The 25523-nt window shown below is 37.9% G+C and overlaps 1 protein-coding gene across 3 annotated transcripts in view; it reads right to left on the bottom strand.

The window, feature by feature from the left end:
• LOC138670800 (reticulon-4 receptor-like) overlaps positions 1-24696 on the bottom strand; it is a 427694-nt gene extending 402998 nt beyond the window's left edge. The window contains exons 1-2 of one of the 3 annotated variants that reach the window (XM_069758461.1): positions 24433-24696; positions 23705-24093 (exon numbers count right to left, since the gene is read on the bottom strand). The gene's annotated coding sequence lies outside the window, so the exon portion shown is untranslated. Of the gene's footprint in view, positions 1-23704; positions 24344-24432 lie in introns of those variants that run through there. The other 2 variants (XM_069758472.1, XM_069758452.1) reach the window with 2 other exon arrangements.
• Positions 24697-25523: the final 827 nt, after the last annotated feature.

Here is a 25523-nt window from a genome sequence, read left to right on the forward strand (position 1 = left end):
AACCAAATAAAATGAAATGATTTTTTCAGGGAGAATTTAGAAAACAAATAAAACATAAAATAGCCTTTCTAGGGCCCAGTGAGTGAGAGAGGACGCACACAGGAGTCAGGAGTGGCACACAAGCCCAGAGGCCAATATTTATCTCCCACTGATTGATTTAGTGATTTTTTCAGGTAGATTTTGGAACCCAAATCAAGCAAAAAAATTAATAGGCTTTCTATGGCCCACAATTGGAGAGAGAGAGATGGCACACCCAGGAGTCAAGACTGGCACACAAGCAGAAAGGGCAATATTAATCTCCCACTGATTTGATTTTTTATTTTTTTTTCAGGGAGACTTTAGAAAAAAAAATACAAAAAAATGAATTTTTCAGGAAGAATTTAGAAACAAAATAAAATAAAATGATTGTTTCAGGGAGAATTTAGAAAACAAATTAAAAAAAAATAGGCTTTGTAGGGCCCACTGAGTGAGAGAGGACACACACAGGAGTCAGGAGTGGCACACAAGCCCAGAGGCCAATATTTATCTCCCACTGATTGATTAAGTGATTTTTTCAGGTAGATTTTGGAACCCAAACCAAGCAAAAAAATTAATAGGCTATCTATGGCCCACAATTGGAGAGAGAGAGATGGCACACCCAGGAGTCAAGACTGGCACACAAGCAGAAAGGGCAATATTAATCTCCCACTGATTTGATTTTTTTTTTTTTTCAGGGAGACTTTAGAAAAAAAAAATACAAAAAAAATGATTTTTTTTCAGGAATAATTTAGAAACCAAATAAAATAAAATGATTTTTTCAGGGAGAATTTAGAAAACAAATAAAACAAAAAATAGGCTTTCTAGGGCCCACTGAGTGAGAGAGGACGCACACAGGAGTCAGGAGTGGCACACAAGCCCAGAGGCCAATATTTATCTCCCACTGATTGATTTAGTGATTTTTTCAGGTAGATTTTGGAACCCAAATCAAGCAAAAAAATTAATAGGCTTTCTATGGCCCACAATTGGAGAGAGAGAGAGATGGCACACCCAGGAGTCAAGACTGGCACACAAGCAGAAAGGGCAATATTAATCTCCCACTGATTTGATTTTTTTTTTTTTTTCAGGGAGACTTTAGAAAAAAAAAATACAAAAAAAATGATGTTTTTCAGGAATAATTTAGAAACCAAATAAAATAAAATGATTTTTTCAGGGAGAATTTAGAAAACAAATAAAACAAAAAATAGGCTTTCTAGGGCCCACTGAGTGAGAGAGGACGCACACAGGAGTCAGGAGTGGCACACAAGCCCAGAGGCCAATATTTATCTCCCACTGATTGATTTAGTGATTTTTTCAGGTAGATTTTGGAACCCAAATCAAGCAAAAAAATTAATAGGCTTTCTATGGCCCACAATTGGAGAGAGAGAGATGGCACATCCAGGAGTCAAGACTGGCACACAAGCAGAAAGGGCAATATTAATCTCCCACTGATTTGTTTTTTTTTTTTTTTTTTCAGGGAGACTTTAGAAAAAAAAAAAATGATTTTTTTCAGGAATAATTTAGAAACCAAATAAAATAAAATGATTTTTTCAGGGAGAATTTAGAAAACAAATAAAACAAAAAATAGGCTTTCTAGGGCCCACTGAGTGAGAGAGGACGCACACAGGAGTCAGGAGTGGCACACAAGCCCAGAGGCCAATATTTATCTCCCACTGATTGATTTATTGATTTTTTCAGGTAGAATTTAGAACCCAAATCAACCAAAAAAATAAATAGGCTTTCTATGGCCCACTATTTGTGAGAGAGATGGCACGCTCAGGACTGGCACACAAGCCCAGAGGCCAATATTAATCTCCCACTTTTTTTTTTTTTTTCCAGGGAAAATTTATAAACCCAATAAAAAAAATAATAAATAGGCTTTCTATGGCCCACTATCTGAGAGAGAGAGATGGCACGCTTAGGACTGGCACACAAGCCCAAAGGCCAATATTAATCTCCCACTGATTGATTTATTGATTTTTTCAGGTAGATTTTGGAACCCAAATCAAGCAAAAAAATAAATAGGCTTTCTATGGCCCACTGAGAGATGGCACACACAGGAGTAAGGAGTGGCACACAAGCCCTGAGGCCAATATTTTTCTCCCACTGATTGATGTAGTGATTTTTTCAGGTAGATTTTAGAACCCAAATCAAGCAAAAAAATAAATAGGCTTTCTATGGCCCACTGAGTGAGAGATGACACAGACAGGGATGGCACTCTAGCAGAAATGCCAATCTTAATCTCCCACAAAAAAAAAAAAAAAAAAGGAACTGTCCTTCAATTACCATCTCCCTGCAGTAATCTCAGCCAGGTATGGCAGGCAGCAATAAGGAGTGGACTGATGCACAAATTAAATAAAAAGTGTGGACAAACAAACAAGATAGCTGTGCAGAAGGGAAGGAACAAGAGGATTTGTGCTTTGAAAAAAGCAGTTGGTTTGCACAGCGGCGTACACACAGCAATGCAGCTATCAGGGAGCCTTCTAGGGCAGCCCAATGAGCTACAGCGCTGAGGGGAAAAAAAAAAAATGTAGCTTCCACTGTCCCTGCACACCGAAGGTGGTGTTGGGCAGTGGAAATCGCTACAGCACAAGCGGTTTGGTGGTTAATGGACCCTGCCTAACGCTATCCCTGCTTCTGACGAAGCGGCAGCAACCTCTCCCTAGGCTCAGATCAGCAGCAGTAACATGGCGGTCGGCGGGAACGCCACTTTATAGCCCCTGTGACGCCGCGGACAGCAAGCCAATCACTGCAATGCCCTTCTCTAAGATGGTGGGGACCAGGACCTATGTCATCACGCTGCCCACACTCTGCGTTTACCTTCATTGGCTGAGAAATGGCGCTTTTCGCGTCATTGAAACGCGACTTTGGCGCGAAAGTCGCGTACCGCATGGCCGACCCCACACAGGGGTCGGATCGGGTTTCATGAAACCCGACTTTGTCAAAAGTCGGCGACTTTTGAAAATGTTCGACCCGTTTCGCTCAACCCTAGTCCTAAAACATCTTTTGTCAGCCATCATTCCAAGTCATTCTTACTTTATTTCCCTATGAACTTCACTTTCTCTCCTATGATGTCAAAATGTTATGGAATAAATGCAATCTACAAATATACACTTGCTCTGTATCATAGATGACGGTAATGAAACCCTTTGCTAAATCTACTTCAGTATAAATATATAAGATGATTTGTTCATCTGGTAGTGAAATAACGCACATAGAAAAGTGGCAGGTGGAAATGGTTGATCTTGCATGAGCTATTCAATAATGTTGCTCTATTGTTCCCAGATGTGCAATAAGTATACAAAAGCGAGAAGTAGCTGTCTAAAATTTTAATATTTACTAAAATACTGAATCAATTTTAATTGAGGCCTTAAAGCAGAAGGTCAGGAGCTGATTGCCAGTTTGAAAACATTTGATGGGTTCTACTTTGAACAAAGATGGAAAAACAATTTTATTTAGCCATCAGGTCTTTTACTGTTATATAATTTAGCTTGAAAATATCATTTAGTAAGTAATATGATGGGATTATTTATGTTACACTATGAATAAATAACGGGGAGATGTAAATAACACTAGATCATTAGAATGGAAATAAAATATTGCACATTACATTTTAAAATACCATAGCAGGAGAAAAAAATGACAAGACAGCCATCTAGTGTAAGACTATGTGGATAACACTATTCTAGTAAAATAATCAAGGAACTTAGCAGTTTTCTATGTAAAGTAAATAGAAAAGTAAAGGAACAAGACAATTACAGATAAGTAAATAGTTCAAGATGGCGTCTGTTACTAGGTATGGAAAAGAAATCTAATTCTGAGAATTTGACATGTTGATCATGAGATGTAATAATGAGATGTTTAATACGTGAAGCTCTGAAATCTTGTAGTTGTTGCTTAAAGTAGATTAACTAAGACTTGATGAAGTTACACATAAGTGGACAGTAGGGAACTGTAGTGATGGGGTATAGTCATTTAGATGACTTTTAACTATGCTAATATACTATAGCATTAATTAACTTAACTTTATGGTAAACAAATGTACATTTTGGAATCTATATTTCTCATTGTCATACCTCCTATGTTCAGTAAAAGGAGAGAAAACTTTTTGCTGCATTAAGGAAACTGCCATTAGACAGCAAAGCTTTTGTTTATGACTCTTGTTTTTCATCACAATATTTTAAGAATACCTAGTACCTGTGATATGTGTGTTTTTTTATTTTGGCTATTTATCATTCATGGCTGGTAAATCTAGCTATTGTGGATATTCATATCTTAAAGATGCCATCCTGACAAAGATTTTATCCTCTTAAAATATTGCAGCCATCATACTGTATAGCACTGTGTACTTAACAATTGCTTATTTTGCCTTTCTACATAGATATAATTCTTCTCTTTTTCTGCTCTATTTAGAAACAGGAAGTCTCGTCCCCACATTTAACATTTTTCTCAACTCCTGATCCAGTTGCTCCCTCCTCTTCCAGGGACTTTTGCGATGACTCATGCGGGGGAAAATTGACTTTCCGTTTCTATATAGAGCATAGAAGGATTCATCTAGTCAGTTTTTAATCTTGTGATGTTGTAGAAAAAAAAGAAGAATTAAGCTGGGTAGAAAGGCAAAATGAGCAATTGTAAATACACAGCGCTATATAATAATATGATGATTGCAATGTAATAAGACGACAAAACTGTGATGGTAGTGTAAAACCAAAAACAAATCTCAGAAAATGGCTCAATTGCTTCCTGCTGGCAACTGACAGTTCAAAGGAAACTTGTCGGCTGATTTATACTTTTATTCTATTTATAACTTGCTCTACAATTGCAGTAGAAATGTGTTATTATATTAATATATTAGACAAGACATTCTCTTATGTTCTTTCAGAATACAAATACACAATTAAAAAGTCTCCATTTCTAAGGAAAAATGTCTGTATAGTTTTAAATAAACAATCTCTTTATTCTAAATATGATCGACACATTGGCCATTTCTTTTACAATACATGTGGTTGTATTCACCCCATTCATAGTGAACACATAAGATTTCATGTGCATAACTGCTACCCCGACCTATTATATAACAGGAAAAAAACAGGCAGTGCATTTCAAGGCGCAAGTGATATATTGAAATCTGTCTCTTATGTTAAACACTACTGTAAACTCAAGTACAGGTGTTCACCGCAGTTCTTAGACTTGGCAATTGGAAAAGCTGGCTGCACAAGCTTGGCTTGAAAGAGAATGGAATGTGATCCATCTGGGTTTCACAAGAGCTCAGGATTGCCATGTCACTGGCATGAATCTATAATCGACTAGTTAGAAAAAGACTTTTCTGGCCTTTAACAGAGTATATTTGAAGCCTTGTTGGCATGCACTGGCACGCTTTTAGAGTACCTATGTTTAGGAGTTGTGTTGTCAAGCCAGGCAATGTGGTAACAGAGTTATACAGAAGGTCATTAGTACTAACCACAAAAGGAGAAGAAGTGAGGAGCAACAAAGTAAGGAGAAGACATCTGGTCTAGACAACCATAGCTCACTGAGAGCTATAAGGATCAACTTGGTACTGCTTACAGACTTTTAGGTATTGTTACTTCTTCCTGAAACCCTTAAAGCATGAAAGCTGAGTTAGACCATGTTTACATGTCAGTATTTTGGACAGCATTTTGTGTCAGTATTTTTGGCAAAAATCAGGAGTGGAGCAATCAGGGGAAAAGAAGAATACAAAGACTTGAAACACTTCTTCATTTTTTCACCCACTCTGGTTTTGGCTTACAAATACTGATGTAAAATGCTGACCAAAATTCTGCCGTGTGAACATGGCGTAATAGAGTGTGCTGCGACTACTAAAGAATCGTGAAAATGGGAAAATAGCAAGTGGATTGTTCAAATTGATGAATAGCTAAACATAAAGGATCCCAAAGGTGGATATAAAATATAACTTTCATGGAAACCAACTTAAATATGGACAAACAATTACCAGGCAGCAAAGACACCACTCCTGGTTTTGGCTTACAAATACTGACCAAAATACTGCCGTGTCAACATGGCCTAATAGGGTGTGCTGCGAATACCAAAAAATCTCAGGCTAAAAGGTCATTAATATTCACGTTGATTACAGTAAATATTATTTCACGAAAATAAAACTATTTTTGCATTTAATCTGAAGAATCTTGATCCCTTCATTTCCTTGTGTAAATCCCACCATTCCATCATTCTCAATTCCAAGCTTCCCCCCTAAGTCTTACAGTATATTGTATTGAATGCCATGTTTGAAGCCGATGCTATGAGGCAGGAGGGCACAGGACACAGGTACACAAGAGGACAATAGATATCAAAGAAGGTGGAACCTATCAAGCCGCGTTGGATTAAGTTAATAGGCATGAATATTACCAATGATTTAATTGTAGTATTTAAATGATATAGTTTGTGCACAAGGTCTAACAACAACCCTTACAGTAAGGGTATGTGCACACGTCAGGATTTCTTGCAGAATTTTTCCTGACAAAAAACGGACATTTCTGCCAGAAATCTGCATGCGTTTTTTGACGCGTTTTTGACGCATTTTTTGTGCGTTTTTTGTGCGTTTTTCCCAAATGCATAGAATTGCGGGAAAAACGCAGAAAATCCGCAAAAATAATGAACATGCTCATTTTTTTACCGCAATGCTTTTTTTTTCGCGGAAAAAAACGCATCCATGTGCACAAAACATGCAGAATGCATTCTAAATGATAGAATGCATAATGTTTGCATTTTAAATGAGTTTTTATAGCATTTTTAGCATGATAAAACGTGAAAAAAACGCGAAAAAGCCTGAACGTGTGCACATGGCCTAACACTGCTACTGGTATGGTGAAAATCTACTCAAGTAACTAATTCTAAACTTTACTTGACAAATGTGCTGAATCAAAACCGCTTCAATAATTCAGTAATATTGATAATAGAGATAACATACTTTTTATGTTTCATAAAATAAAATATCCCTCGTTGCAACTTGCATACAAATAGATTATTAGAATAATCTTAGTCTTGATTTTGAGTGTATTATACTTGGTAATTTAGTCACTCCAAAATCTTTTCTAAACTAAACATTCACTGTCAGTTGTGTATTTTGACTTTGAAAGTAAATCACAAGTCATTAGCGGTTTGTCTATTAACGCCTGCCAGTCACCATCTTGAAACAGTTCTACAATGACAAGTAGATCAGTTCTTTGAGCATTTATATTGTATATACGCTATAAAGAAAGAACTTCATTGTGACTAGCCATATATGACTTCAATGGCAAAATTGTGAATCTGCCTTTAGCCTTTGCAGACTATTACATAGTCATAAGCCACCACAGTGTTTGTTTTACCTTTCGCCAGCACCCAACAGGGTAGAAACCAATTGTGCTTGAAATGTATGCAGAGATATTTTCCTATTATGTCTCTCAACATGCAGCTAGGAGTTTCTTAGTGCTTCCCTTTCCAGGTAATAACCCTGTTGGCTAACCGCAAGCTGATATTTTTATCCACATTTCACTCATGTGAATGCACGGCTTATGTCACCGATTAATAATTGATGATTCTATACATAATGCGCCTACACTTTGTACATAGGTAGGCTTTGTAATAGACTAACTCATTGTTAATATTTTATCTATCTCTGCATTAAGAAAATACCCAGAAGAGTCTCCTGCAGGGACAGACAATAGCATTACTGTCCAGAATACAGCGTACATAATAGGCCCGCTTATGATGAGAGAGAGATGGCCTTGGACTCTGATCCATCGTGTTCCATTGATTTCATGCTGTAATGACTACATCCCCCAATCTGTTAAAGTGATAGATATATTCCCATAATCACACAAATATAAGAAAGTTTGCGAAGCAGTCATATTGATGCTGTGCCTGCCTATTTTTATCATTAATCATATTCACATTAATTTTCTGTCCTCAACCTATTTTTTTGAATTATTTATAATCTTGAAACATGAAGAAAACGTATTTATTGACAGCTCTGCATATTATGACTGCATTGCATAATTACATAAGGGCATATTAACAACACTTAATGGAAAGTTTTAGTATGATCTTTTAAGTGTCCCAAACTTTGGATTTCACTTTAAAACTCGTCAGATTCTTTTTTATTCAGTCTTGAAACTATTTTAATGGTTTACACAGCCTGACGCTACACATAGGAAATAAATAGATGTGATGTCAGCTTTTTCTTATATCTCAGATTGATTAGCTTTGAGTAAAGTAATAATTCTAGAAGGATCATATTTGAATCTCTGTGATATATTCCAATTCTTTGGTAAAACTGTCCATTTATTCTATTTAAGATAGCTTTATTCTATCTACAAATCTCAACTACATGCTTTGATTTTTGAAAGTTATTTTGCCATTCCTTTATTTTATATACTCATTTAATAGTTTGAGCATTAGAGATGAGCAAATTGATTGAATTTTCTGAAATGTGCGATACCACACGAGTTTCAACAATTTTAGAGTCGAATAGTGAATCTCCCTCTCTTTTCCAAACGTTGCAAGGCTGCAAGCCCTGGGCTCTCCTAAGATATCATTGCTAAGGGGAATCCCTGTTCCCATTGTTTACCTTCCGTGGGCTTTGGTAAAATGGCTGCCAGAAGCGGCTCATGCCCAGACTGAGATCTCGGGACGTGAGATCTCCAGACCCGAGATCTCGTCTCCAGAGATCTCAATCTGCACATGCGCAACCTCTGGCGCCCATTTTCCCACAACCCACTGCAGGGAAATCAATGGGAAGGAGGACTCCACTCAGCGCCAACATCTTACGAGAGCCCTGGGCTCGCATCCTTGCAACGCCGGGACACCCTCTCCTTCCAACGCAGGGCTGCAGCATTACCCCACTCCTGCTGCTGCAGGCCTGCTGAAGCAGTGACCCTGGCCTCTATGACCCCGTTCCTCCACTGCTGACCCCTCCTCCGGTATGCTTCCGTAAAATGGGATTGTAAGAGGCACAACCATTTTATTTAAACAAACTTTTTTCCTATTTTCATTCACATAATTTGAGGTGCGTCTTATGGTCCCATGCATCTAATAATCCGCAAAATACAGTACTTGAATCTTTGAGTGCTGCCCTTTTTGCATAATGGATCGATGTGGATTTGATTGGAGTCCATAGATTTGCACCCTTTACTACCACTAAGCTGCTTCAGCTTCTATCTATCTATCTATCTATCTATCTATCTATCTATCTATCTATCTATCTATCTATCTATCGTATTTATCTATCTACAGTATCTACTGTATTAATCTATCCAATATCTACTCTATGTATCTATTTATGTATCTAAAAAGTAAAAGAAGGCAGGACTTTAATTAGCTTCAAAAAGAAAAAAGTGGACTAAAATAATCCTCACATGTGATCATTTTACTTATTTTTTATAATAAGACAAAAGTCATAAATCATATTAAGCCAAGGCAAAAAGTTAAAGTTAGTAGGATATTCCTTCTATAATTGAAACCTTAGTCCATTAAATATTGTTTGAATGCAGCCAAAATCAATGAATGTTGCACAGCTATAGTCATCTGGTTTACTTCTCTAGGAAGCAATATGACTAGAAAGATAAGTTTCAACTTTTCCCAAGCTATATTCCACTAGACCTTAGGGAATGTAGATCAAGAGTTTATGAGGAACATTAAAATATCCTTATTTTAAGCTGTTTCCATTAAAGGTGAATGAAATAAAACCCTTTAGGAAATTAATACTTCTGTTTTTCTTTACAAAAAATGTCAAACTTTAGTTCCTGGACCTGAAGTGACAACATACCTCTAACAAGGGTGTGAGCCATATTTTTTGCTGAGAAAATGAATAAGATTTTGTTTACATTTCCCATCACATGGTAAGTTAAAGAGGTTGTCCACTTCCCTAACTCAATGACTAGTTTCTGCCAAAAATGCCTAAAGATAATGACCCTAAATAACCCCATATACATTTTCTGTCAATCTTTATTTTATGCCTTTCAGCTTCACTTTCTGTACCTTGGCATCAGCCCTGTGTCACAGCCATCACTTCCTCAGAGTCCTCTGCACCCTTCTGACTACATTTTCCATCATCCCTTGTGATGAGCTTTAAGCCATTAGTAAGCACTCCTCATGTAAAACTGGCTAAACCTCTCCCACTCTTCTACCATCATCATACACAGCTTCACCATAACATCCTGTCCAGGAAACTGCTATAGGCAAGTCACTGAACACCAGAACACCAGCACTGGCAATAAAGATTATCCCTTACTCCTTTTAAACTCTTTTACTTTAATATTAAAATGCGATTACTATTTAGTTTCCCCAAGTTTTTTTTTATTCTGGAGAATATTCAGATTCATATTACTATATATTTCATGTACAAACATCCCTCTCACATTGATACAGACTTTGGATTTTTTTTAATTTTTAGGGCTGTATTAGTATTATAATCTTGAACATTGGCCTTTTTAAACATTATGACAAATCAAAGGCTGGTTTATAGATTTTATGCTGGTTTAACTGTCCCAAATTACCTCGTTGATCACATGTTTTGCTTCTCCCTTTTGGTCTTTTTAATTGGGACTTTTGCACTACACTTTGTTAGGGCTAGCGGAACGCACCAAATAATAAGACTGATAGTGTACGGTGCGTTCGTAGCCCGGGGTCCACCGTGCAGAGATGGAACCTGCTGCTAAGTAATGACGGACTATATGGCGGTACTCATAAGTATACTCGCGTGGGTTAAACTTCACCCAACGTGAAGGAAGCGATCCTGTTGCGTCACAGGGTCGCGGTACCGCACATAGAAGGCGAGCAAGCAGTCAGCGAACTTAACCCCAACTAGGATTGAAGTCCGATTAGACCCTTGCTGGCACAACACCGCAACAGGGTGTGTTAGGCAACTCTTATAATTAGAGCACTGAAGTGCGAACTGTGCTGTGCTGGCAGGCACCACTAAGCACCCAGACGTGGGTCAGGAAGCGCACTGCTGGCGCGTGGCGCCGCACTGGCGGTCACAGCAATAGACGCTGATACGTGTGTGACACGTTGAGTGATTTGTCGGGCGCTAGATAGCAGCCATACTCCATACGCGAACAGTCATACAATAGGGTAGGGGTATTTAATGAATGACTTGCACTCACAACAAACACACGTATTCAATTGTACACTAGCGCATGGCCGTTCAGTCATGCGCAGTTTATATAATTGCAGGACAGGAAGTGGTCACAGAAACTTTGCCCTTCCAAGACCTGCCAAGAGGACCAATGGAATGCGCTGCAGAGCCAGAGCACATGACCCTCGATCTCCAACGGGACATCTTGCTCTGGGCATGCTCAGTGTGCGCAAACAAGGACTTAGTCCCAGGGAAGTCCGCTCGCCGCTGACCAGCACTGACTTTAATGGCAGGAGCTGAAGAAGCAGCAGTAACTCTCTGTACAGAGTGAGAGCGAGCAAGACACTGGGAGCGACGTCCCTGCTGAGCAGACTCCACTGCGGCTGGAGGAGAATGGGAGACCGCAGCGGAGACGGATCGAGATTCCCCCTGTGCAGCAGAGGAAACTCGACTCCTAACACACTTATTGCCAATACAACCATATATGAATAATATAGTTAACATTATCATGACATCATTATGCATATGGAATATTTCTGAGCATATGTTACTATTTATTTCTCAAGCTTTTCATCACTCGTTATTATGTGTTATCTTGTATTGAACTCTATACATACAGTTGTGTTCAAAAGTTTACATACCCCTGTGGAATTTTTGCTTTCTTGGCCTTTTTTCAGAGAATATGAATGATAACACCAAAACGTGTTCTCCACTCATAGGTATTGGTTGGGTGAAGCCATTTATTGTCAAACTACTGTGTCTTCTCTTTTTAAATCATAATGACAACCCAAAACATCCAAATGACCCTGAACAAAAGCTCACATACACCATTTCTTAATACTGTGTATTGCCCCCTCTAACATCAATGACAGCTTGAAGCCTTTTGTGGTAGTTGTGGATGAGGTTCTTTATTTTCTCAGATGGTAAAGCTGCCCACTCTTCTTGGCAAAAAACTTCCAGTTCCTGTAAATTCCTGGGCTGTCTAGCATGAACAGCATGCTTGATATCTCCCCTGATTGGCTCAATGATATTGAGGTCAGGAGACTGAAATGTAAACTCCAGGACCTTCACTTTGATCTGCTGTAGCCAATGACAGTTAGACTCGGCCTTGTGTTTTGGATCATTCTCATGTTGGAACGTCCAAGTACATCCCATGCGCAGCATCCAGGCTGATGAGTGCAAATTTGCCCTCAGTATTTGCTGATAACGTGCTGCAATCATCTTTCCTTCAACTTTGACCAAGTTTCCTGTGTCTCTGTAGCTCACACATCCCCAAATTATCAGCGATCCACCTTTTTGCTTTACAGTAGGAATGGTGTTCCTTTCATCATAGGTCTTGTTGACTACTCTCCAAATGTAATGTTTATGGTTGTGGCCAAAAAGTTCAATTTTGGTCTCATCACTCCAAATTGCCTTGTTCCAGAAGTTTTGAGGCTTGTCTTTGTGCTGTTTTGCGTATTGTAGGCAAGATACTTTGTGTCATTTGCGCAGTAATGACTTTCTCCTGGAGACTCGACCATGCAGTCCATTTTTCTTCAAGTGATTCCTTATTGTGCATCTTGAAACAGCCACACCGCTTGTTTTCAGAGAGTCCTGTATTTCACCTGATGTTATTTGTGGGTTTTTCTTTGCATCCTGAACATTTTTCCTGGCAGTTGTGGACGACATTTTTGTTAGTCTACTTGACTGAGGTTTTGTTTATACAGATCCTCTGATTTACCACTTGTTAATCACAGTTTGAATGCTGTTGACTGGCATTATTAATTCATTGGATATCTTTTTGCATTCATTTCCTGTTTTATACAGATCAACTACCTTTTCCCATAGATCCATTGACAGTTCTTTTGCTTTCCCCATGACTCACAATCCAGAAACATCAGTGGCTGGATGAAAGATGCAAGAGTCTGTCTGGATCCAAGAAACTCACTCAGCTTTTATGCACACACACTGATTACAAACTAACAGGTCACAGGTGAGGATGTTACCTTTAGTAGCCATTCAAACCCATTTGTGTCAACTTCTGTGCATGTTATCATTCCAAAACCACCAGGTTATGTGAACTTTTGATCAGGGTCATTTGGATGTTTTGGGTTGTCATTATGATTTAAAAATAGAAAACACAGTAGTTTGTTGACAATAAATGGCTTCACCCAACCGCTAATCATGAGTGAAGAAAAAGTTTTGATGTTATCATTCATATTCTCTGAAAAAAGGCCAAGAAAGCAAAAATTATGTATATGTATATGTATAGCTGAAGCAATTGATTGGAATCAGCATTGATTGCTAGAAAAAAAGGGGCTGCGGTGTTTGGTGGAGCACCTTCTGATTTTTTTTCATGGACAGCACCACCATTGCTTTGACAGGTGCTGAAACTGAGCCCCATTTGCTTGATTGTGGTATCATAATGACCTAGACAGCAGTGGTGTTATAGAGAGAACATGGCAAAGAGATCTTGTCCCCTTCATGACTGATGGCAGTCCTTGTGATTGCAGCAAGTTGTGATAGCATGTTCTAGAAATATCCTGTCACTTGCAAAGACTACACTTTAAGTACACAGATATCTGCTTGGTGAGATAATGTTAATGTATTCTTCACAATTATATACAGAGTTAAAGAAAGACCTTAAATTACTAATGTAGAGAAATGATGTAATGCAAAACATAGTTTTTATATCTTCTACAGTATTTTGTAACAATCATTTAAATCTGTCTTCAAATTGTTATATTCTGATATTGTATGTGACATAATCAGATATTTTCTACATTATTCGGCTATGTTTGACTTTGCTATTCTTCATTTTAAAATGACAGTATTACCATTGTAAGCACCTATTAAGGTTTCAGTGTCATTCATTTTACCTGTTTACATCTAAGCACATGCAATATTTGCAGTTGAGTAGAAGATTTATATCCATTTCAAAGACAAATATTCTATAATCTAGAAAGAAAGTGCAAACTGCTTATGCAGAAAGAGGGAACACTTGGTGGCTTCAATTGCAGTATAGATCTCTAGAAAAAAAGCCACTGGGATTTAAACACAATAAAGATTCATGCACAAATCCAAATACAATTTCAATCATTAAATAAGAATAATACAAATTTCATGGCAGAATTTCTATACTGAAGACTTGAATTTATAATTGAAAGAAATTATGAAATATCTTTTTAGTTTCTTAAACTTTTTTTCCGACTCTTAAATATAATTTTAATAATATATTATTTTCTGTTTATTTGTCCAAGACTTATTTATTTTGAAGAGAAAAATCCATACCCAAACCATTTTTCATTGGTGATCTTTTATTTTAAATTATCTATAGTTATGCATCTGTAACTTTGCCCAGTTTGCACTGACTTTTTTGGGTTTAATGCTTAGCTATTACTACTTCCTAGATTACCATTGAATCCTACAGTGGGCACATGCTTTGACAACATAATAGGATCCAATAGTCCATTAAACGACAACTGCATTGAATCAGTCTTTGATCATTTGATATTGGAGTCTATTTCTATATTGTGTGCACAATTGTTAGACAAATTTGTATTTTTGATGGTTAACTTTATAATTGAACAAGTACAGTGCTGTCGCTCAATACAAACGATTAATAAACCTGAAACCTGAATGTTTAAGAACAGTAAAAGAGAGTTTTTTCTTTCTTGGATTTTTTGTTTCTTAGATATGTTTTCAGAATCATCGGGGCAACTATTATTGTGCAGAAATACTGTGCAACAAAAGGAAAAATTTAAATGTTACCATCTCAGTTTTTTACTTTATCTGTTAAAATGAAAATAACAGCCAAATAACTCAAAATGTACAAAACCAAATTTCTGACATTTCAAAAAATATGCATATTGTATAGCCGCCCTTCTTTTCAATAACAGTCATAAGCCATCCATTCATGGAGTCTTTCAGTTTCTTAATCTGTTGACAACTTTTTGGCCAGCGCCAACCACAGCTTCTCAGATAATGCTCAGGGAGATGAACTGTTTTCCTTCACCATAAATCTCCTGTTTAAAAAGGGCACACAAGTTCTCAATAGGGTTTAGGTTAGGTGAGGAAGGAGTCAAGCCATTATTTTTTCATCTTTAACGTTGTGGTTAGAAAAGCAGTGTAGAACTTTGATGCATACAATGGAGCATTGTCCTGCATAAAAATCATGTTTTTTTAAAAGATGCAGACCTTTTTCTCTAAGGCTGCCTGAAGAAAATGTCTTCTAAAAAACCGGCAGTAGGTTTTGTGTTTCTCTTCAACCCGAAAAGGTTCCTCTAGCTAATTTTTAATAATGCCAGCCTAAAGCAATACCCCACCTCCACCTTTTCACTCATTTCATCAGTCCATAAAACTTTTGAAAACTCCATCTTCAGATTTTTTTTTGGCCCAGTGTTGACCTATCAACTTATGTATCTTTTTCAGTGGTGTTCATGTTTCAGCTTCCCTTACCTTGGCCATGTCTCTGAGCACTGAATACCTGTTACTTCTGGACACTCCAGGGAGGTTACAGCTATGCAATATGACAGCACTGGAGGAAAATAGGTTACTGGTCTCTTCATGTTTAACCCCTTCATGCCCAGAGGTATTTTCCATTTTTTGCTCCCGTTCTTCCAAGAGCCATAACATTTTTACTTTTTAAAATGGCCATGTAAGGGCTAGTTTTTTATTTAAGTGGTAAAAAAATATTCCAAACTTTGGTAAATAAAAAAATGGCACCATTTTCCAAGACCTGGAGACCATTTTTTATGATCTTGGGCTGGATGAGAGTTTATTTTTTGTGCACTGATCTGACATTTTTATTAGTACCATTTTTATGTAGATGTGATCTTTTGATTGCCTGTTATTGCACTTTATTGCAATGTAGAGGTGAACAAAAAACCATAACCCTGATGTTTTGATTTTTTTTCTCAATATGCTGTTTAGCGATCGAGTTAATTCTTTTTATATGTGGGTGATTTGAACTTTTACATTTTTTTATATTTTTAAAAACATTTTTTTTAACTTTTTTGCATGCTTCAATAGTTTCCATTGGAGACTAGAAGCTGCAGTTGTCTGATTGGCTCTGCTACACAAAAGGCAATGATCAGATCACCTGTATGTAGCAGAAATGCTCACTTGCTATGAGCGCCGACCACCGTGCGGTGCTCATAGCAATCCGGCTATGACACCCATAGAGGTCTGTTGAAGACCTCTGGTTGTCATGCCAGCTCATCGGTGACCCACGATCACGTGATGAGGTCACTGTTGGCAGGATTTCTGGCGCGCTTATCGGAAATACAAGTTAAATGCCGCTGACAGAGATTGAAAACATGTTGACTATTTGCAACAAAACTTTTGATAGTTCTGTGATCAAGCTCTAACAATTTAGCAATTTCAACAGTGCTGCATCCCTCTGAAAGACTTTTTATTAGTTGTTTTTATGTTTCTTCTGCTTTTGTAAATTTTTACATATTATTTTTTATCTGAGTTGTTTTTTATGTAAAAAACAGGATTAACATATTATTAAATTCAAATGTTTCTATTTTTTTAAGATATTCTTTATATATTTATTTTTTTCTATCCTTATTTATTCCCAAATGGTGTTCAGTAGCTTGTTCCCTTTTTTATCAATTTTTTTATTTTGATTTCACTAAACTGCTTGTTGGAATATTTTCTGTCCAGTTTTTTTGACCAATGCTATTTGTTTTGAAATGAACTCACTGGTATGTGTTGGTGATTTTTCCAAATCATGCATTGTGTCTTTAACCCTCTCAACTAGATGACAGGGAGAGGAAGCTTCAAAGGAACTAGGAAAGTGTTGAGTGAATTTTTTTCCTTTTCTGTGAGCCGTTTTTAATTTAGGGTTAGAACCCGCAAGTATGAGGACCCTTGATGTGGGTTGCGAGCTTGCGTATTTTTGCCAAAATATTGACCAATGCCTCATGCAATGTATTTATTTTATATATCATTTTTTGTTGCACATTTTTCCAGTTCTTGCAGACCCTGTAGTGTTAATTAAATGATTTGGGGCATCCTGTCTTTTGGGGTACACTTATATAGTGCTGGGCAACCCGCGTGGTCTAGCAGTATGAGCATCATCAACAGACTGTAAGCCAGACACTGTGCATCACACAGTGTGTGACTGGAATTCCTATACAAGCTTTATCTGAATGCATATTTAATACAACACAGCCACCACCTCCATGAATTGGTAGGTTTGTGAGGGGCTGTTTAAATCAGTATTTTTCACATGTGCTACCTCTGCCTTCATCATGGGGTTTGCTGTGTCCTGCTAGGGCAATTGTAATCTGAATTTGTGTTGGTAAGGCTGGCTTTTGTCCTTTTCTGTGAGCCATTATACCAGCTGTCCCAAAAGAATTACCGTATTTTTCGGACTATAAGATGCACTTTTTCCCAAAACAATTTGGGTGGAAAATGGGGGGTGCATCTTATAGTCCGTACGTAGGCTTACCGGGGGTCGCGGCAGTAGTGTAGCAGCGTCTATTCCAGGTGTGGCGATACTGAGGCTTGATGTTGGCAGTGGGTGGTGTGGAGTGAATCGTTGGCATCCCTGTGGCCATTTTCCTGAAGTCATGGGCCACTGGAGGCAGCATGTCCGCAGATTAAGATCTCGGCAGCCCTCTGCTTCAGGAAAATGTCAACTGGAGGCCGTGTGTGAGCAGATTGAGATCTCGGCGGCCATGTTCCTGAATCCGAGGGTCACCGAGATCTCAATCTTCTCATGCGTGGCCTCAGGAAGATGGCAGCTGAGAAATCGGTGATGCACTTGGTTCTGCTTGCTGTGGACACGGGCCGTGGTGTCGCCACATTTATGCCTCTGGCATCCTGAGAGAGGGACCCTGATCCATGCTCTGCTTCACAGCCGACACCAGACCCACAGCATCGCACCGCTGGGAAACCCCGAAACTGCAGCATTGCCCCACTTCTGCTGATGCCGGCTTCCAAAGGAAGGAACCATGCTTCCTGTGACCTTGCTTTACCACTGCCAGCCCTCAGGTAAGATACCTTAAATTCAGACAATAAGACGGACCCCCATCTTATAAAAATCTTTTTTCTGCTATTTTCCACCCCAAAATTAGGGGTGCGTCTTATGGTCCTGTGCGTCTTATAGTCTGAAAAATACGGCAGCTATGAGAGTTGAAAATGGTGATGACACCGTGAAAAAAACACATTACAGAAAATGAATAACATGTACAAAATATATAAAGTGTAAAAAACACATACGATCTTTGAACTGTCATCTGATATACTCATGGATGATTTCCCAAGGTTTGTACAGTAATATCCAGATGAAGGTTTATCAGTGGCATGTGTCTCTGCATAAATGGACATGTATCCAGCACATATCTGGCAATGTAATTTCCATTTGTTCTAAAATAAAATCATAAGCCATCTTCAAATCATATATACACCAAACTGATAAATTCCTTTGATCAAAATGTTTTGCACACCAAGGATTTTTTCGGGGTGAAGTAATCTTGCGTTAATGGATTTGTTTGTGCTTTTCACATACATGAGGGGAATACAAATCTCCATGGATAGCTTTTTTGCCCACACCTGGTAGTGTGTCTCCAGTTTGCCCCCCCATCCCCCTGACTGGAGAGAGCCTGCAATCCACCGAGAAAGCCATCATAGCATTGAGGATAACTGCTGTGTATAAACCACCACCATTTATAGACTACAAACAACTAATACATTAGATTGTTAGGCAGGCATGGGTCCTACCTATGCTAGGGCAAGCAAGCTTCAATAAATAATCTATGAAGACAATGGGGAATCTTGTTCCTTGGAGCCTTTAATTCAGATTTAGTACCAAACATACATGCAGAGATTCATGGTTTAGTTCACTATTGCAATACAAACAAAAAATTTGTGGAATCATAGCCATATTTAAGTTGTATCTTTGAATAATTGGGGTATATGTAAATTCGGAAGCAATGGGTAATGGTGAGGTCAACTGGCACATCATATGTAGGCCTCATTCATTACAAATGTCAGCTTTCTCATAGCAACAAATCACCTTTTTAAAATATGATCTGAGCAGATAAAAACTAGGACTAGTTGTTATGAACAACAATCACACTTAATTTCATGATTCATTTGTGTATTTGTGTCTTGTGTTTGTATTAATCTTAAACAATTGCAGAACATAAGCTAATTAGAAGGATGCATTACTTTCTTGTGTTCATGTTTTCTATTCCTTATGTCCTCCTCAAGGGCAGACAGAGCATATTAGTATATCCTTTGTAAATCATAGTGAAATAATCAAGCTTGTGTATAAGCTGAAGTAGTTGGTCAAGACGGGAGCACCAGGGAAAAAAAATTGGATGACTCATTGAATTATGTATATTCATGTGCATTAAGCACATTCAAAAGTTGCACTTACATCGATTTATTTATCTATCAGAACAGAAATCTGTAAGGGATTCCTTGGTTTAGAGATCCCATTTTGAAGACGGTGTATTCTTAGTCATTCTGTTAGATCTATTGGTGCTGTCTGGTGGTCTCTGTTGCTGTGTTTCTGTGGACACAGGCAAAAGAGGCCTCTGTGCAATAACAATTTATGGGCTTTTTGTAGTCCAGTAGTTCATCATAATGCATAACTCCCCTTGCTTTGGACCTAGAATAAGGGCCCCTTACCTCTTTGGCACTTTTCCGACAGTACAGATTGCATCAATGATGTGTCCGCCCCTGGCCTAGAGGTGCTGCTGGGATGTTGAGTTGCTTTCTTTGCTCTGCAGTGCTGCAACTTGCCGAGTAAGGAGTTAAAAAAGTTGCATTGAAGTGGCAAGTGAGCTTATACTATGTTCAAAATGTGTGGTAAAATCATCAATATCAGAGATAATAGAGGAAATTCCTTATCTAGTTTAATTGACCTCAATCAATTAGCCAGCGTGAAGTGCAGCACCTTCTGGAGGACACATTTTTGTGATGCTTCATTTCCTCAGAGATAGCACCACAGAACAGTATTAAGCTTTTGCTGCTACGTACACCTGCAGGTTACAAATGACCATTGATGGTTTCAGCATCTACACATCCTGCCATCAGCATATTTTATGGGAACTCTTCCAACAAAAGCAGGCTGTCAACAGCTGACGGTCTCCTTAACTTTTATTTTTAACAATTTAAGAAGTGAAGAGTCCATAATAAATGTTTTTTTAGCTGCAGATTTTTTAGGTGCTGCTGAAGATTGCCATGGCAGGATCTCCACACTCCTACATGGGCATAGGGTTGTCACTCAGTATAGGTAATATAACTGGTGGAATGTATTATTGAGAGCCACTAGATCATGCTTCCAGGTAGACACTAGCACTTGATCACGGATTACCTGTGTATTTATTGCCTTACTTGTTCAATTTTTGTGAATGTAAGAAAAAAGACTTTGTGTTCTTATACTGCTTTGCTTTCCTTAGAATGAATTAGTTTTTCTTAATGAAAATAAATTACACATAAGACAGTATGCTTGCACTCAATACATTTTTGTGTTTGTACGCATTCTGAATCATAAGCCAGATAAAATCTAAACATTTCCATCTCGCACATACTGGGTGGTCTGCATTTTTGTGTGTTGCTTTTGCTATTGAAGATAAATTATGCCTTCTGGGAACTAGGCCACATCTGAAAAATATGTTGCAAGGGCAAAAAAAAAACTGCAGACTTTTTAACACTATTATTAGAAGATTTCATTCCTTTTGTATACTGTTCATAAAATGCTAACAAAACCACAATTAGGGAAAAGCTGAATAGTATGTTCTTCATGTAGCATAGGCCTCATAAGTGAACATCAAAGCACAAAATCCAAATCCAACAGTGTTGACATTAATCCCTTTCTCTTCTCATACAGACAAAATCTAGATCAATAATGCTGCTGAATCTTGCATAATTAAAGTTCAATAAACCACATTGCTTCAGTTTGGCTAGAAGAGCTAAAATGTCCCAGAAAAGTCTAATTCATAATATTGTATTTGTGTAGAATAATTGACATGCCTGGATGTTATTTGGTTAAATAACTCTGACAAGATAACAGAGCTCTAATCGCACTATAGGTGCTATGAATTACATTAACCTCAATGCAAGTAAATATATAGCTGCGATCTCTCCATCCTGAACAGTGATTGATAGGACAGAAATGATGCTCAGTAGGCCTGAAAGAGTTTCACATGATTTCATAAGGCTGCAGTGAAACCGTAATTTCAAAAGATTAGAAAGTCTTCCAATGAAAATAACACAAATGTGCAAAGTCTTCTTATAAGGGCTAACCAGTATAAATGACATTGCTAAAGAATGTAATAAAACATATCCTGTGCCGCATACAAAGTGCTGTCAAATACATGTAAAAACGCTGCGATCTTTAATTTAGGGTAAAGCATGTTTTCATGTTTTGGAAATAGTAGATTGCAGTGTCTGTAGTGCAACTTAATCTGATAACCCAACCTATGTATGGGCATCTCTCTATCATATGTCTATCTATCTATCTATCTATCTATCTATCTATCTATCTATCTATCCATCCTATGTCTATCTATCCATCCTATGTCTATCTATCTATCTATCTATCTATCTATCTATCTATCTATCCATCCTATGTCTATCTATCCATCCTATGTCTATCTATCTATCTATCTATCTATCCTATGTCTATCTATCTATCTATCTATCCTATGTCTATCTATCTATCTATCTATCTATCCTATGTCTATCTATCTATCTATCTATCCTATGTCTATCTATCTATCTATCTATCTATCCTATGTCTATCTATCTATCTATCTATCTATCTATCCTATGTCTATCTATCTATCCATCCTATGTCTATCTATCGTTCTATATATTTATCTATTATGCTTTAAGCAATGGGAAACCTATCACTGGTAAATATTGTCACATTATTACTTTATTGTTTAGTATGGCTTAATAAGAAATGGCATATATTAATATGTGTGATAACTGACAAGTAAAAAAAAATCACCCAGGCCAATATAATAAAAAGATTTTGTCGGAATTAAAAAGTACATATAATTCACCATAATTCATTCTTTTGAATATGATACGTTTCGAGTATAAGTAAAATATATATATATAAGTATGTGTATATATATATATAAATATATATATATATATATATATATATATACAGTATATACACACACCTCCATTACCACTCTGCCAGCAATAAAATTACATTTATAATCCAAACATTTTATAATCCAAACATCTGTTTGAATAGGATTACTAAAAAGATGAAATGCTCTATAGTCAGTCAATCTGCGTCTAGCTGTCTGATATATATATATATATATAGAGATATATATATATATGACTATATATATATATATATGACTATATATATGTATACACAGATAGATATATAACATTTATGTAATCAATGCAAGACAATGATGACACGTTGTTGGTAGTTCTAATTCCTTTTAATAAATACATTTATTTTTCAGCTAGGTGTCAGCGATCACCTTCTCTGTCAGTCAGTGCCCCTAAAAACACCCAAAATCCTGTAAATGAGGTAGGCGCCTGCACATAACTTGCCTGCTGTAATGGTGGTGACTTGAGTATGCTGACCCACAGTATCATGACTGCGAAATATTGCATAACAGCCAGTGCACAACTGGTCTACAGACTAAGGTGGGAATAAGTCTGTTCAAACTACCACTAACATGCTGAGAGTCAGACAATGCTGAAATCATAGCTTAGGGCCGTGATAGATGGGTATACATCAGTCTGGAAGCCAAATGTTCATATTTTACGCTACATATTGAAGAAAATGATAATTAGTATGCACATCCCTGGCACAGTCTTTGCAGAGTTGAGTTGAAGATATGCATTCGATAAGTATCCCACTATGAAGCACTCCACTAGGGAACTTCTCCCAGGGGGGATGACAAGGGGGGATTTCAACTCACCATATGAAAAGCACATTCCAGCTATTATATCACACACAAAAAAATGACTTTATCACGCTACATGGAGCAAAGAGCTGAAGGCGCCCGTGGGACCGATCCACCGCAAGATCCGGTAGCTGCCTCCCAAGTGTCCTTCTGGATTCCTGACCTACTTTGTGCTGTGTATCGCACTGTAGCTGTGTGGATGGAGCACAGAACTGTAATGCACCATCTCTCATCCCGAAACCATCTTAAAAACCTTCTCACCAGTCGGTATTCTTTTGGGTCGGTGATTTAGTTGACGTTTCCTTTACAAAAGCACAATAATCATTGCACTTCATAGCATCATTATCTCGAGTGCAAAAAACTTCATTGGATAGAGATGGGGAGGAAAACTATTTATTTTATTCATGCAGAATCTAGTTAGTACATATCTATTGATCATCTATCTATGTAGTATATATATAGATATATATGTAAATATATATAAATAAATCTACATTTAAATACATATATATATATATATATATATATATATCTAATGCAAACATACAAAGATCTATCTATACATGTTAGAAAGGGAGGGATGCTTAATGATATATTATGTAAATGAAAGCTACACAACGCAGAATATATATATATATATATATATATATATATATATATATATATATATATATATATATATGTGTGTGTGTGTATTGCTTACCTGCAAGAAGCAGTGGTGTCATTCTGAGGTTTCCTTTATCCCTACAGTGCAATCCTTAGGAAATTCAAACTTCGGTACAATGAATCCCACTCCACAATGCAGCCAGCAGTATTCCCCATCCAGGACCCCCTCTCCAGTTTTAAGGGTAGCACAATGAGAAGAATCCTAGAATTCAGCCTCGGTTCCGAGTATCCATTGCTCGATCCTCATGTTCCCAGATGGTAACTACTTGTGTATGTGGGACTTGTGAGCCTCCTCCAGCATGGACACAGCTGGTAATGAGATCTCCCTGTCTTCCCCCATCAATGTGTGATGTGCTTCCTCTAGCTGCCAGGCGTTGTGGTGAAATCACTGCTCCTCTCCTCTCCCTGGTTTACTCTATGGAGAAGCTGTGAGAGGAAAAAGCAACGATGAATGTTTTATGGAGCTGGATCAGGGATTGAGAGGCGATGAATGTTTTATGGGATCATGTGGTTTGACGTGAGGGGAATCAGGCTTGATCCGATTTACAAGAGACACACAGAGCAGATGGGAGGGAAGGAGCAAACAAACTGGGATAATGAAACAGTGCAAATCCGAGTGGTGGAGGGAGCTGTCCGTTCAGCACCAGCAGCCTGCAGAGCCAGGACCCTTTCCTCTGTCACAGGCTAAACTGCTGCCACTAATGAGCAGAGGTTGGGGCAGAATTTAGTGCCAAGCCATCAATTCAATGCATAGGACTTTATTACCTGGAAGGAGAGAGGAGCTGCAGAGTTCTGAGATCTGAGCAGATGAGTTGATTTTCTAATAATAAAAAAAAAATAAAAAAGTAGATCTGACTTTGCAACTTAACTCATTGTCGTATCAGGCATGTGTATTTTGGTAAATTACCTTTATTGAGATAAAGGCACGCAAGTCTATATCTATAGCAAGAATATTTGCACAATGTCTGGTCTCCCCCCCCCAGTCCGGATCATTATCACATAGTTTATTTGGCAGGTACGCTTTAATCCATTTTCGGTTACAGGAGCCTTCAGTTTACACAGCGTTACCGCTCCCCTCTGGCAGAGGAGGGATTAGGATCTCGCAGTGAGGCTGAAATTGGGAAATACAAATCAGATTACATTTCTGAGAAATGGAAGGAAATGTATAATTTTGAAAGCTCATGTACATATCGCAGCTGTCTCAACATCTTCGATATTTAACCCCTTCGGCTTCGTTCAGATAAAGAAAAAAAAAAAAGTAAGAATGCAATTTTGTCTTTGTAGCAGAAAATTCTGACAATGAAATGCCATCTTGAGGGACTTTTTTTTTTTTTTTTTCAAATGGCATTAATCAAAATGCTGCTATCCTCATGTTATATTATGTTGTAATGTATTAATAAATCCTGTGTTCATTTTTGGTTAATTTTGATTGTCAGCCTCTAACACTATGTCACAATATATTTAGAAGAAATGCTCAGCATAGACCAACCATAAACTTTTTCCACACCGTCACTTGTCACATCTCCACCTGACCTTCTCCTGTGAACTCTTTGTCTACAGATGCCAGCGTATTTATACTGTAGGAAGTACCTGATAATGGACGAGACATCAGGACTAGTGATGAGCGAACGTGCTCGCCACTACACGTTACTCGTCTGAGTATCACTATGCTCGGTGTACTCGGCGAGCAGCGAGGATTTCCAGGATTACTCAGCGGGAACTGGTGTCTCCACCCAGCATTTTTGCGGACTTTAGAGACCCAATCACGCTGCAGGGATTATCTGCTAGGCCATGAAATGCCGCAGCCATCTTTGTTGTGGTCGTGCAGTGATTGGCTTGGCCGCACAGCATCATCA

This window comes from Ranitomeya imitator, chromosome 1 (assembly GCF_032444005.1).
Source record: "Ranitomeya imitator isolate aRanImi1 chromosome 1, aRanImi1.pri, whole genome shotgun sequence".
In the NCBI taxonomy this organism is placed as follows: domain Eukaryota; kingdom Metazoa; phylum Chordata; class Amphibia; order Anura; family Dendrobatidae; genus Ranitomeya; species Ranitomeya imitator.